At 43.7% G+C, this 14,635-nt stretch overlaps 1 protein-coding gene across 9 annotated transcripts in view; it reads right to left on the bottom strand.

Annotated features, from left to right (window-relative positions):
* Positions 1-14,635, bottom strand: part of RFX8 (regulatory factor X8) — a 262,472-nt gene that overhangs the window by 202,242 nt on the left and 45,595 nt on the right. Inside the window, exon 4 of one of the 9 annotated variants that reach the window (XM_045054053.1) lies at positions 1,674-2,373. The exons of 7 other annotated variants lie outside the window; for them this stretch is intronic. The gene's annotated coding sequence lies outside the window, so the exon portion shown is untranslated. Of the gene's footprint in view, positions 1-1,673; positions 2,374-9,210; positions 10,618-14,635 lie in introns of those variants that run through there. One more of the 9 variants, XM_045054054.1, reaches the window with a different exon arrangement.

Genomic DNA, 14,635 nt, shown 5'->3' with positions numbered 1-14,635 from the left:
ACCCATAGCAATCTACATATTCAATGCAATCCCTATCAAAATAACACCAGCATTATTCACAGAGCTAGAACAAACAATCCTAAATTTGTATGGAACTAGTAAAGACCCTGAATAGCCGAAGCAATCTTGAAAAAGAAAACCGAAGCAGGAGACATCAGATTCTCAGACTTCAAGTTGTATTACAAAGCTGTAATCAAGACAGTATGGTACTGGCACAAAAACAGACATTCAGATCAATAGAACAGAATAAGAACCCAGAAATGGACCCACAAACGTATGGCCAACTAATCTTTGACAAAGCAGGAAAGAATATCCAATGGAATAAAGACAGTCTCTTCAGCAAGTAAGTGCTGGGAAAACTGGACAGCGACATGTAGAACAATGAACCTGGACCACTTTCTTACACCATACACAAAAATAAACTCAAAATGGATGAAAGACCTCAATGTAAGACAGGAAGCCATCAAAATCCTCGAGGAGAAAGCAGGCAAAAGCCTCTTTGACCTTGGCCGCAGCAACTTTTTATTCAACATGTCACCAGAGGCAAGGGAAACAACTGCAAAAATGAACTATTGGGACCTCATCAGAATAAAAAGCTTCTGCACAGCGAAGGAAATAATCAGCAAAACTAAAAGGCAACTGACGGAATGGGAGAAGATATTTGCAAACGACATATCAGATAGTTAGTATCCAAAATCTATAAAGAACTTATCAAACTCAACACCCAAAAAACAAATAATCCAGTGGAGAAATGGGCAAAAGACATGAATAGACACTTCTCCAAAGAAGACATCCAGATGGCCAACTGACACATGAAAAAAAGGTCAACATCACTCATCATCAGGGAAATACAAATCAAAACCACAGTGAGATACCACCTCACACCTGTCACAATGGCTAACATTAACAACTCAGGAAACAGATGTTAGTGAGGATGCAGAGAAAGAGGATGTCTTTTGCACTGCTGGTGGGAATGCAAACTGGTGCAGCCAGTCTGGAAAACAGTTTGGAGCTCCTCAAAAAATTAAAAATAGAACTACCCTACAACCCAGCAACTGCAGTACTAGGTATTTATCTAAGGGCTTCAGGGATGCTGTTTCAAAGGGGCACATGCACCCCAATGTTTATAGCAGCGTTATCAATGCTGGAATGAGTTCAAATGCCCATCAGTGAGGAATGGATAAAGAAGATGTGACATATACATACAATGGAGTATTACTCGGCAATCAAAAAGAATGAAATCTTGCCGTTCGCAACTACCTGGATGCAACTAGAGGGTATTATGCTAAGTGGAATTAGTCAGAGAAAGACAAATATCATATGACTTCACTCATATGAGGACGTTAAGATACAAAGCAGATGAACATATGGGAAGGGAAACAAAAATAATATAAAAACAGGGAGGGGGACAAAACACAAGAGACTCTTAAATATAGAGAACAGACAGAGGGTGCTGGAGGGGTTGTAGGGGGGGATGGGCTAAATGGGTAAGGGGCATTAAGCTTGTTGCACTATATACTAACTTGAATGTAAATTAAAAAATAAATAATTTTTTTTTTAATGAAGGGTTTTACTGTTCCTGTCAGAGGTCCTTTTCCATATACTATTTTTCCAGACACTGCCATTTCCTCTCAGACTGGTGGAAAAATCACTGGTGAGGCACTGAGACTTACCTAGGAATTTATACTGTTCTTTCTAAGAGAAGGCAAATCTTGAAATAAATGTAGACAATATGGAGGCCTCTTGGAGTTTGGGCCCAAGTATGCATTGTTTGCTAGAAAGGCTTGAAAGGAGCTGAGCCACATCTCTGGATGTAACCAATCATGCCTACGCTGCTGCTCTGTGAAGTCCAGTTGTTTGTTTTGTCCTTGCTTCCCGTTTCTCTTCTCTTCCGTGCCTGATGCTGATACTCAGATTTCCAGGTTGGTCATGGTTCCAGAAGTTTCATTGAGGTTCGTGGTGATCTAAGCCTGCAGTCTTTGTTTCTTTCTTCATCAAGAAGCTCTGGAGTTACTGATTAACACTTCAGAACCCACCCTTCCAAATAGTTGTTTCTGAAAGACAGCCTGTAATTGACAAGAGAGCTGGAGAAAGACCAAGGATGTGGGCTTTTTAAGGTAAGCGTGTTACAGCTTTGAGAGGAGTATGTTTCAAGGAGTTAATGTTGCACCAAAGGAAGAGATGTAGTTTTTTTTTAAAGGTAGGTCTTAACTCAGGCTCAGGAGCTTGGAAACATGGAAACAACAAAAGGCAAACCGAATGTGGCTCTTGCGAGAGCCATTTGAAACTGTCTTCCTGTAAATGTGAACTGTGTCCCTGCAGCCCTAGAAGATGGGTTCCGAAGAGAAAATGTCTCCTTATTATGACTCTGAGCTGTGTTGAGAAAAAATGTGCAGGCACATTAGAATATATCAATTAAATAAAATAACATCAATACTAGATCTAAAATGACAAGTTCCTTGCTAGCAACAATTGCAGTGACTCACCCTGCATGTCTTGAATAAATGTTATATTTCAGCAAAACTTCATTTTAAAACCACAAAATCAAGGGTTTAACTTTTCATCCAGTCACCTAAAAAGTACTACAACACTATCCAGGAATAACGGAACTTCATTTCAGAGACCTAATGTGATATTGTTAGAGGTGGTTAGCAGGGTGAAACGGTTTTAGCGACTTCTTCTGATCTGTTCTTCACTCAAAGCTGCTGCCAATAAGCTACTCCTAGAGGACACCAAAAGATCCTTTTCTGTTTTTAAAATAATTAACACGTTTTATCAAGAATTATTACGAACATTTAAAGAAGACTTCAGTGCACGATCTCCAACTTTTTTTCTCTCTCATTTTCCCCAGGAAAACCTGCATTTCTATAATTCAAAATTCAAAATCTAGGGGTGCCTGGGTGGTTCAGTTGGTTGAGTGTCCAACTTCAGCTCAGGTCATGATCTCACAGTCTGTGAGTTCGAGCCCGGCGTCAGGCTCTGTGCTGACAGCTCGGAGCCTGGAGCCTGCTTCGGATTCTGGGTTTCCCTCTCTCTCTGCCCCTCCCCTGCTCATGCTCTGTCTCTCTCTGTCTCAAAAATAAAAATAAAAATAAAAACATGTAAAAAAAAATTCAAAATCTAATCACAAGAAAAAAGAACCTAAGATCAACCCTGTTGTGCCAGCGATCAGGCAAAAAGGTATAATGCTCTTTTGAGTTCGTAAACTTAGTTCAACTAAAGAATAAGACTGTCAGGTTACATTCACAGGATAATTAAGGTGTGACTCCTATGTGAGTCTACCATTTAAAAAAAAAAAAAAGATAAGTCATAGATGGCTACCTGTTTTTTCTCAAGGGATCACTCTGTCTCAGAAGAAACGTCTATGGCATTGTCACCAGTTAAATAGAACTAAGAAACAGAGCCATCAGAAGGTATCTGGACAAAGCCGGCTCCCACTGTTTCGCTTAAAATTTTTTTTTCATTGGAGATAATATCCATACAGAAAAATGCTCATATCACAGGTGTCCAGCTGAATGAATTTTCACAAACTGAACACTCTTGTTTTATCAGAGCTCAGATGAAAAAAAAAAAAAACCCACAGAATATAAGCTGCCCCCAGAAATCCTATTCTCTCACTGCCAGGGGTAACCAGTATCCTAATTCTAACATCATAGATGAGTTCTGCCTGTTTTTGTACTTTCTATAAGTGGAATCATACAGTATGTTCTCTTTTGTGTCTGGGTACTTTCACACCATGTCTTGTCTGTGAGATTCATCCATATTGCTGCATGTAGTTATAGTTCATTCTCTTTGTTGGCAGGTATTCCATTGTGTGAATACACCACAATTTATTTACCCATTCTACAGTTGATGGGCATTTGGGTAGCTTCCAATCTGGGGCTATTATAAAGAGCCAGCTGCATGAGTTTTTACACAGTGCCCAGGACTCCTCCTCATTTGCCTGAATGCTTCATGGAGGTCTTTGGAACAGCACCGGCCCCTGAGCTCCCGACAGCATTGTCAGTCTTGTCCTTCTGCTGGCAGATGCAGACCTTAGAAGAAAAAGGCCACAGCTCCCCACCTGTGAAAACGGACTCTTGTTTTCATGAAAAAAGTTTTTTTAAAAAAGATCAGCAACTGAGAACAGAAGTAAGTATTGTTCACATTATCACAGAGAGTTGAGCAGCTGGCCACAGGGAATTTGGATCAGAGATAATAAGGTAACTTATCTTATTGAAACAGGATACAGGCTAACAATTCTTGAGCATGGAATAGGGCATGCCCAGGGAAGTAGCAGATAGTATAAGCTGAGTGGCTAAGTGCTGCCAAGAAAGCGTAACTGAACCATCTCATCTCAATGGGGTACAAGTTTAAAACAAGGGCAAAAAGCCAAGATTCTTTGTAAACAAAATCACTAGCTTAACTCTTCCCTGAGAAAGCAGGTTTGCATCTTGACTCTGGGTCATCCTGGGGATGCTGCCCAAATTCTCAATGAAGTTCTGCAAGGGGGAGGGGGTGATTGCCACACCCTTCCTTGGGTGCTAGGGACTACGGGACTTCACAGGTAAAAGTCCTGGCAACACTGAGCAAATACTGAAATGATATGTGTTCCCTCTTGGCCCCCAAGTGCCTCGGTTTAGACAAAAGGTCTAGAACGCATCACAGAAGGCTCATTTGTTTAAATGGGCTAGAATGTGACTTGGAGGAAAGTCAGAAGATGGACAGTTTGTTCTTCTTGACAATGCAAAAGAGAACAAGTGAGAACACTGTACCAGTGTCAGTGTGGAGCAGAAGAGTGCATGGAAGAGGTCAGTGTGGTCCAAAGGGAATGGGTGAGAGCCAAGAGGCAGGATCAAGGGCAGGAGAGGGCTGTGCATGGAGCAGTTTTCCCTCTTCTACTTGGCTCCACTCTGTGCACATCCACTCTGGTTACCAAGAGAAAAGCTTCTATAGTTGTTTTTATCTTAGAATATTTTTGCTTGTCCACCAAACCCATCATTGTAGGCACTTTGGTGACTTGGCTAAATTGTCAAAGTGAGGCCTGAGGTCCTAGGATTTAGGGTGGCTTCAGGCAGTCACTTCCCAGGGCTCTCTGTGTGGGCCATGAGTTGGTGGCTTCAAGACAGTGTTTCATTTCTACTGCAAGTGGTGATGACAAACTTGGATTTCAGGGGAAAATACAAGATTATCTTTGGAAATAAATGGCAGGCGACACAATGATGCTTGGAGATCCTGGTGCCATGCGGTCCAGCTGTGCACAGACAGGTTTCCACCAGGCCTGGGGACGCCTCACCAACCTTTACCAGAAGGGCAACAGCTCAGGCCCTGTAAGAGGCTGCAGGTGCTCTAGAGTCAGGCAGGAAAACCACTGCCTTGCAGCTGGCATCCCCTCCCCACCCCAAGAGTGAGCCTCAGGCTCCTGCTGGAATCCTGGCCTCAGTCATAACAACACTTCACACTGAATCATGGATGTGATGTTTCTCATCCTAAAAGCTATGTATTTTATCCCAACAGGAAAGAAATAAAGCAAATATCATTACAGCTATTTTACAAATAAGCTTAAGCAAACCCAGAAACAATAGACGATTGGCTGATGTATAAAGAGCCATAAGCCATAGGTCCAGGTGTCCTGCACATGCTCACCAAACCACACCTTCCAGAAGGATGAACATAAATCTCTGATAGAGCCAGGTCTGGCCACCTTTCAGGTTCTGAATAACTAGACCCTGGATTGAGGGGTCACAGATAGTGGTGTTGCTGAAGCCAGTATGGGGAGGTTTAACTTGTTACTTCCTACCTAAGAATGTGAGGTGAACAGATTTGAGAGATGCTTAGGTGGTAGAGTGAACAGGAGTTGGTGACAAAGTGCTGGGGAAGAGGAAAGTCAAGATGCCCCTATGTTCCTGGTCTGCAGATCTGTGTGGGTGGTGACACAATCACTGTGCCAACCAGCCCTGGAGGACACCCTTGATTGTAGAAAATAACAAACTGGATTTCAGGAGCCATCAATTATCTTATGAACATAGAGTGTTCTATGTGTCCCTACTCTATCAGACACAGAACCAATGGGGCTGGAGCAATTGGTATGAGCAACCAACTCTCCTGAGAGCTGATGGATCTGCTTAGGTCACCCGTGGCTTCCCACTGCATTTGGAATTACATTTGAACTCCCGCCCACAGTCTCCAAAACCACACAGGATCTGGCCTCTGCAGACCTCCCCACTTCATCTCCCCATTCTCCCTACTACCTCCAGCTTGTGATCACCTCCAACCCCTTAACCTTTCAAGCTTGTTCCTATCTCAAGACATGTGAATCTGAGACAGTCCTGAAATCCTCTTCCTCAAGATCCTCAAATAACACCTCCTCAGAAAGGCCTCCCCCAACTACCCTCTTGGGTGACTCTCTAGCCATGTTCCCTGCTATGTTTTTCTTCATAGCACTTAACATTAAAGGAAACTAATGAATTTCTCAGCATACATGTTAAGCATTTCCCCAACCCACATTTTGTGCTCAATGTTAGAAGGCAATAGCTGAGCAAGAAAATCGGCCCAGGGTCATCCTGGTAGAGATGGAAAGAAGTGAGCAGATTTATTCAAGCAAGAGATGTTTAAAAAGCAGAACTAACGAGGTTTGTGGGTAAACTGGATAGGGAAAGTGAAGACCCCTTTTAGGTCTTCATGGATGGCTATGTCAATCACTGAACTGGGTTCGCTAGAAAAGGGGCAGTTGTGCTTATAAAAGGTATGAGTTGGGCTTCTTGGAGTGCCTGGGTGGCTCAGTCAATTAAGTATCCGACTCTTAATTTCATCTCGGGTCATGATCACAGGACTGTGTTATTGAGCTTCACATGGGGCTCCACCCTCAACATGGAGCCTGCTTAAGATTCTCTCTCTCTCTCTCTCTCTCTCTCTCTCTCTCTCTGTCCCCTCTTCCGCTCTCACACATGCTTTCTTAAAAAAAAAAAAGGTATGAGCTGGGCTTCTCACTTACTGAGTTTGTGGTACCTTTGAGGCATCTGGGAGGTCTCTCCAAGTATGCAGCTGATACCTGGGTCTGGAACCCAGTACAGAGTATGTGTGGCTGGCAATGGACATAATGCTTGTGGATAAGATAGCTGGTAAGAATAGAAGACAGAGACAGAAGAGGGCCTTGGAGCAAGCCTTGAGGAATTCCTCAAGAGAAGAGCTGAGGAGTTAAGCTTGAAAAGGAATCAGAGGGGGTGGAGAAGGAACACCCAGTCATTGGCTGAAGACAGAAGAGGATTTTGACGTGTGGGTAGCCTTCCTTGGCTCCCAAGTTGGACTCTCTGGGAGGGTCAGCCAGTGCCTGACACAGAGATGTGTGTTGAACTGGATATCCAGACTTTCCAAGTGATCTATTGCACAGCCTTTACAAGTGCTGACTTACTTAGGCCTCACAAGTACCCTGTCCATTACTCTCCCCCATTCTTCAGAGAAGGAACCAAGGCACCCAGAGGGTAAATGACCTGCCCAAGTCACAAGGCCAATGAGTCTCAAGATTCAAACCCAGAGTCCATGGTCTTTATCACCATACACAGGAACACCCTCCCCCACTTTTTGCAGGCTCCTCTTTAGAGAGCAACGATACAATATCAGATAATTTGCAATAGCCAAACTTCACCTTTAGTAACAAAAACATTAGCTCTGAATGCAAACACAAAGTATGGGCCAGTAAGCATTTGGTAAAAATAATGATGCAGTCTTGACTCTTTTTCCTCCCTCCCCTACCTCCCTAAAGAATTGCTTTGTCACCTTCTGAGGGAGTTCCCAAGCTCTGGGAGGGTTCAGAGAAGCTTCTGAGATCAGGATCCACACACAGGGACACTGGGTCATTCAGGTCTTCCCCTCCCCCCTGGGTGGTGGTAGGAACGTCAAAGCTAGAGTACACTGGAGCCACGTATGGTGAAATCAGCTCGGGCAGCCTGCACTGCTGCAGATGTTTGTGCAGGGTGGCATTTCCACGTCAGCTGAGCTTCTTGCCTGGGGACTAATATGGGCCTGTTTCAGTTATGACCTAGTAAGTAGACGGTCTGAATAGAGAGTATCTCAGTGATTTTGTATGACCTTGAGAGTTCCTCTTCTTAACCAGTCCTTCATCATCATTCAAACCATGCTTCCTTCCCATAATGTTAATAACCAACATTTCTTTGTTGCCATTGCCCTCACAATTTCAGAGTCTCCTTAAAAGTTTGAAAACCTACATTTTTTAAAGTTTATTTATTTATTTTGAGAGAGAGAGAGAGAGAGAGAGAGAGAGAGAGAGAGACAGAGAGAAAGGGGCTGAGAGAGAATCCCAAGCAGGCTTCACACTGTCAGTGTGGTGCCTGATGCGAGGCTCATACTCGTGAACTGTGAGATCATGACCCGAGCCAAAATCAAGAATCAGGTGCTTAACCAACTGAGTCACCCAGGCGCTCCTGAAAAAGCCTGCATTTTAAATGAAAAAAATATATATTGATAATGCAACCAATCATGTCTTTCACAAGGCTAAACAGTAGTTTCTCTTTGGCTTCATAAAATCCCAGAACAGCCAACCTTAGAATATGTGTTAGTCACTTTGTATCCAAATAACACTGTGTGATTTGGTGAAAAGCCATGTGTTTACTGTCATGAAATATAATGTGTGGAAAACATCAAAATGCTATTGTGCAGGCTCTTCTAATAGCCTATCGGAACTTCCTTCACTTCAGAAATGACACACTTTAGGGTAGAACTTCCTATTTTAAAAACCACATAAACTCTCCCACCCATTCCCCTTCCAACCCTTTAGCAATCTGATTATGTAGTATTTTTATTTTCCCACTGTGATTGCCACTTTACCAACAAATACAACCAAGTTCTGAGAAATGTATAGGAATGCAGTCATACTAAGGCAGATTCACTTTTGTTATTTTTCCTTGCTTTTAAGTTCATACATTCATTATTTTCCCCAGTGTGGCTCATTGCAATTGTGATCTATCTGGAAAATATATTACTGCCCCATGAGCAGAACCCAGAGGAAAACATGTTTGCTTCTGTATTGATGTGATTATTATGTGGATTTTGTAGTTTAAAAAGAAAGCAACTAGATTCTGCAACTGTATTCTTTGTAGAAATCAGCTTTGGTGGGGCTAATCTCATCAACCAATGAATTACACACTGATTACTCTGCTCATTCATTCTCAGCAAATTATAAGCAAAACTTCCAAGAATGATCGACCCTCTCACCTGGGCTTAGAATGGCTTTGGACTCTTCCTTTGGATTTACGTCCATGATGATGATTCTCAACCAGACGACTGATCTGACCAGGCTTCCTCTCATACTATCAGTCTGAAGGGCTGTGGAAGCGGAGGACCTGGGCTCACATTCTTACTCTATAGTCAGCCACCTGAGCTGGACACTTTTGTAGAGAGGCTTCCTTGACTCCTCCCTCTCTTTCATCTGTGACACCCACCCTGCTCCCCCAACCAATCAATCACCAAGTCCTGTCAATTCTGCCTCTTAAATATTACTCAAGGCCACCTGCTTCTCTCTGTTCCTCACTGCCACACCCTGGCTCAGCCTCCATCACTCTAATCTCTGAAGTTGTCTCCCTGCCTCCATAAATGGGATCATTCCATAGAAGGGCTCTTTTAAAAATGCAGATTTGACTACAGCACCCTCCTGCTTAAACCCCTCAACAGCTGTCCATTACTTGTAGGTTAGAGCGAAGGTACCTCTTTATTACCCTGAAGCCCTGTTCCATGACATGACCTGGCAACTCGGCCTTCTGAGGCTGTCTCCTCCGCTCCCACCATGTCATATAGCCATCTCACACAGCTTGAGACCAGCACATACTCTGTGCTAGTTCACTTCCTCACATGATGTCTCCTGGCATTACTTCTAAGGGACTTTTCTTTGCCCATCTTTGCCCAATTCCTGATTACCCCCAGCATAGAGTGTACAGCCTCTAGAAGCCTGCTCTCCATCCTTGCGAACCCTTATTCTTATTCACTTCCCCAGGTCCAACAAATGCCTGTCTCCTGAACTTCCTGAACATCCTACACTTGATGGAATTTCTCTGAGTCTATCTCATCTTCCAGCCCAGTGCCCTTGTGGGTAGGGATGATGTGGGTTTTTTTTTTCTGTATCTCCTGCTCAGTACAGAATCTGTCACAGAGTAGGCATTCAGTAAACATTTGTTGGTTGGTAATGGGGTTGGGGTTCTACGTGCTGCTTAGGGTACTGGACTTCCATCTGTATCTCATAGAAAGCTCTATTTAGGTTTCCACAAATATTTGATTCAAATTTTATTTTTAAAAGATTGTTAAATTATTTTTCATACTTCTCATAATAGATTCAAATATGTTACTTACAAACACATGACATACTGCGGATCAACAGGCTAAGTGTGTTGCAAGGATAAATCATTTTTGTAAAGACTCTGAATAAATCTTCTGCCATTTTCTGGTTAAATCCCAGGTTATAAGGCTGGTTCCTTTTAAAACTATTAACAGTTTATAGCCATTTATCTGTGTGAATTAGGAATTTCTTTACAATGTGACCATTTCTTTACAATGTGATACCAGAAATAAACTAAAGCCTGAAGCTTTATCAGGTTGCAATGGTTTCCATAACCATGATTTTTTTTTAATATTTAAATAAAAAAATTTTTTAATGTTTATTTATTTTTTAGAGAGACAGAGACAGGATGTGAGTGGGTTAGGGGCAGAGAGAGAGAAAGACACAGAATCCAAAGCAGGCTCCAGGCTCCGAGCTGTTAGCACAGTGCCTGACGCGGGGCTCGAACCCACGAGCCGTGAGATCATGACCTGAGCCGAAGTCGGACGCTCAACCGACTGAGCCACCCAGGCACCCCTTAATATTTAATTTTTAAGTAATCTCTACACCCAATATGGGACTTGAATTTACAACCCTGAGATCAAGGGGCTGTAAGTTCACTCCATGCACACGCCACTGACTGAGCCAGCCAGGTGCCCCCTTAACCACAATTTCTATTTTTTCCATTTATTAAAACAACCTGTAATTCTCCTTGGCTGGCTTCACCATATGCAATTACAAGACGTCTGAAGTTATAATGGAGATGTATACTAATAAAATGTTCTGTTATCCCCCTGGTATTTTAGGGATTTCTCTAAGATATTGTTTGAAAGATGGGTCTAGTACTTTCTTTAAAAGTTTGTAAACTTCTGGCCAAAGGGAAGTGGGGTCCTGGGGCTGAGGTTGTGGCTTCCTGGAGATTCAGCACCAATTCCCAAGAAAACAAAACAACTGCTGAGGACTGCGCCCAGGAAGCAGCTCTGTGTACCCTCTGCACACTGAGGATCCCAAAGGTCTGCAAGTCAGTCTCACTGTCTGCTTTGCAACAGGACCCTCTCTGCTCTGCCGCTGGAAAGTCCTGGGGGAACAGATTCTCACACGCCTGTGTGCCAGCCACTGGGAGGACAGTCCCGTCCCTGCAAATCTGCAAGGGGAATTCCAAGGGGACAGAAGTAAGGGGAAACCAGGCCTCAAGCTCCTTACAGGAACCTGGTGGAGCTAAACGGAGAGGCACAGTTCAGGGGCTGCCAGAATTAGGGAGCAGCACAAAGATCCCTTCCTTCTCCTTCCTCCAGATGCCGTGCCAAGCCAGTGCTGTGTGTGGGTCAGCTGCCCAACTGGGCTTTGTGCCCTTTCCCTGGTCCCTGTGAGTTTCCTTCTCACTCACTGAACAAATGTAAATTGGGTACAACATGCTGTGTTGGGTCCCCCTCTTGGGGGTTTCTATAGCCATGCTTGTCCAGGGCTCCCTAAATCTCACCCTGAACAAATCCCTCCCTTGATTCTGGTTTCCTCTCAAGCTACTGCCCTATCTCATCCCCTGCCTTTCATACTGAAACTTTTTGAAATTAAGGATTCTCTGGATTCTCTGCCCGTAGACCATCAGGTCACACTCCCCCAAACTGACTGTAACTGGTTTTCCCCTGCTGCGTGAATGATACCCTTCAAAGGTCATTAGTGACTTCCTTATACTAAAATCCAGCACCTTTCTGTAAGGCCTGCTGACAACTAGCAACCACTCCTCATCCTTGAGCTATTCTTCGCTTTTATGGCTTCGCTTGCGGCTCTCCCACCACATCCCTGACCACTTCTAGCTTGTCTCCAAGGATTTTTCTATTTCTTGTTCTTCTCAAGGAAGACAGTTATGTTTGCCAGGGCTGCTGTAACAAGGTACTACAGACTGGAGGTCTCAAACAACAGAAATGTATTTTCTACTGTCTCAGAGGGTAGAGTCTGAGAATGAGATATCAGCAGTGATGATTTCTCCCCAGGCCTCCTTCTTTCCTTGGACATGGCCATCTTCTCCCTGTGTCCTCACATGTTCCCTCCTCTGTTTTTCTGTGTCCAAATCTCCTCTTCTCAGAAGGACACCAGTGTTATTGGATTAGGTCCCACCCTGATGACCTCATTTTAACTCAATTGCCTCTATAAAGGCCCTAACTCCAAATAGTCACATTCTGGCATATTGGGGGGTGAGGACTTCAACACATGAATGGTAGGGAGGAACACAATTTAGCCCACAGCAATAGAATTCCAGATGAGGTTCTTGACTTTTTTTAAATGTTTATTTATTTATTTTGAGAGCGAGAGTACACACGAGCAGGGTAGGGGCAGAGAGGGAGAGAGAGAATCCCAAGCAGTCTCCTCGTTGTCAGCACAGAGCCTGATGTGGGGCTCAAACTCATGAACCATGAGGTCATGACCTCAGCCAAAACCAGACGCTTAACCGACTGAGCCACCCAGGTGACCAGCCCCTTGACCTTTCTTAATGCCTCTTTCCTACACCCATTTCTAAAGCTTCTCACTATTCAATGAATGCTTTTATTAATTTTTTAATTAAAAAATAATGTATCTCATTAAAATAAAGTAGAACAATCCTTTAGTGTTTGAAAAAAAAGGTTAATGGGAGGGTATGATTTTCAAGTAACGAATCTCAAAGTTATTTTCTGAGCTCTGAGACCAAATTCCCAGCAAGTTTTCAGACACCTCCCCATGACAGCTGGTGCATCCCACAATGTGTTCTCTCCACAAACACCATTCTCACTCCTTACCCCTCATTTGTTGGCCAAAATTTCCCACAACTCTTTGAATGACTCCTTTCTTCTGCTTCACTCCATGCCCAAATATTCTGCCCATCCTATATACCCCTCTCTCGAGAATAGCTATGTAATTTGTGAGACCTAGTTCACAATTTGTGGGGCTCTTTGTTTTCAAAACTCAAGAGTTTCAAGACAGTGACAGCAGAGCATTAAAACAAGCACAGGGTACCTCAGAGCATAATCTTATGTGACTGTGAAAGTCGCTTACCCTTGAAGCTGGCCCTGCCCCCTGCATTATCCCTCCCACATCACTCTGCACTCCACCCCCACTGATGCCCTGGATTTCCACGCTGGCCTCCTGAGACCCCACATCCATCACATCTTCCCCATCCCACTCTATCTGCCTGATAACTCCTACTCAACGACATCTGCACCTGGTATCCTCTGCTCAAAGCCTTTGGTATTTCCTCATTTCCTACCAAACTGGGCACAGACTCTTCAGGCCAGCATTTTAGTCCCTGATTTCCTGACTTGACTCCTACTCATGCCTGTCTGACACAAAGCTCGAGGCAAATGTTCTAGTCACTCTCTTCAGACTGTTCTCCATAGACCTCGATCTCCAAGCCTTGTGCTTCTGAATCCTACCCTTTCCATCTGTGCCATCAGAACCTCTCCAAAGATTAAGGCCTATCTCTTGCAAGAAGTGTTTCCTGGGTCTGGTCACTTCTTTCTGGTCAGCCTCACATGTTCAGGAGCTGTGGTAAGCACTTACTGCACACTTGTCCTTGCCAAGGGCTTGTGTGCTTTTATCCTTTAAACCTCCCATACCCCCAGAGGCAGGTTCTATCATTATGCCCTAGGGAGTTTGGAGGGGCTGGCTGTGTTGTACATGGTCCTCGCATGGTGGTGGACCAGGGTTCAAATGCAATAGTCTGGCTCAGAGTCTGTGCCTGTCTTGTGCCTTGTGTAGCTGATATTTGTGCATTTCTTCCATATCCACAGTAGACAATGAGGCCTTTGAAGAAAATAGATCTTTTTCATCTTTGATTTCCCTGAGGCACTTCCTTTGTCTCCACATTCAGCCCATATTGCTTATGTGATGGAGCCAGAAATTTTGAAACACTGGGTTAGCCCAGGAAGATGCAATGACCAAATATATTACCTTACATTTCTGAATACTTAGCCAGTTAAGGATTCTTTGGAGCGACAACCCTTTTCAAAAGCAATGTACTTTGGGGACCATTCAGGAAATATATTTGTATTTGTCAATCACACTTGACTTATGAATTGGTAGATTCAACTCTGTGTTAGCTTACCTACTTTCCTTCCAACTGAGAGCCATCTGAGGGGGTCTTTGATTGGAAGGAGGTAATCCAGCTCCCTCACATTTGCCCTGTTGTTTGGTTTTGTGTTAACCTCTGCCTCCACCTAAATTCCCCCCTCTCCCCAGGGCTAGGCCAACAGAGGGTAAGGGAGGGAGCCAGATTTCTTAGTCTCCCACTATTTCTTTACTTCTCACTGGCACTGGGAGAGCAGCTTCTTCCAGAACTTCTGTGGGGCCCAAATGCAAATG

The sequence above is a fragment of the Felis catus genome, chromosome A3 (genome assembly GCF_018350175.1).
Source record: "Felis catus isolate Fca126 chromosome A3, F.catus_Fca126_mat1.0, whole genome shotgun sequence".
Lineage (NCBI taxonomy): Eukaryota > Metazoa > Chordata > Mammalia > Carnivora > Felidae > Felis > Felis catus.
This window is presented reverse-complemented; position numbering and strand designations above follow the sequence as displayed.